Raw genomic sequence first — 1,016 nt, forward strand, 5'->3', positions numbered from 1 at the left:
AGTATTAGTAATAACCTATATAATAACAATAATGTAATAAAATAATAAAAATTATAATAATAATAGTAATAAATAACAATAATAATATAAAAATAATAATAAGGGTAAAAAAAAATTACAATAATGTAAAACAACAATAAATAAAAACAATATAATTGGTAATATAATAATAAACAATAAAAAAAATGGTAATTAATAATAAAAACAAAGAACAAAACAAACAACAAAAATAATAAAATAATAAAAATAAAATTAAGTAATAACACAACACCCTTATAATAAAAATAATAATGATAAAAATAGTAAAAAGCGATGATGTGTGATATTACAAATGTGATAAAAATGATAAAATATTTTTAATTGTATTTATTCATACCATGTTTATAACAATAACAACAACAACAATAATAATGATAATGTATATACAAAACTGTATTGTTAATATTTCCATACCATATCTATAGGTTGGATGCACTGAAGGAAGGATAGAGAAATTTAAATGTGTAGAACATTCAGTTGACATTGCAGTTTGCAATGTCACAACAAAACCGTTGCTGACACAAAATTCTGTTTAACATATTACGGGGAAATATTGCATTAGAGTATAGTGAAATTTAGCTTGGAAATCGTTTAATGTAAAAATTTAAAATTTTCTTATGAGTTATTGGGAAAGAATTGGGAACTGCATAAAGCACGTGTTACTTTGTATAAATTCTAACAAAACAAGCCTCTAAAATACAGAAGATACATTAAAACCATAAACACACACACACACTATTATATTTATATATTGTGTAAAAATTTTAAAAATTGAAATCCCTTTATTTTAAATTTTAAAATTATTATATATAATTATATATTTTATAATATTTTATTAATAAAAAATATATATTTTAAATATATATAAAATACATATGTATAATTAAATATATATATTATATATATTATATAATATATTATTATATCTTGTGTTATATTTTTATGTTATGTGTTTATATATATAAAATATATATATA

The sequence above is a fragment of the Penaeus chinensis genome, chromosome 33 (assembly GCF_019202785.1).
Source record: "Penaeus chinensis breed Huanghai No. 1 chromosome 33, ASM1920278v2, whole genome shotgun sequence".
In the NCBI taxonomy this organism is placed as follows: Eukaryota; Metazoa; Arthropoda; class Malacostraca; order Decapoda; family Penaeidae; genus Penaeus; species Penaeus chinensis.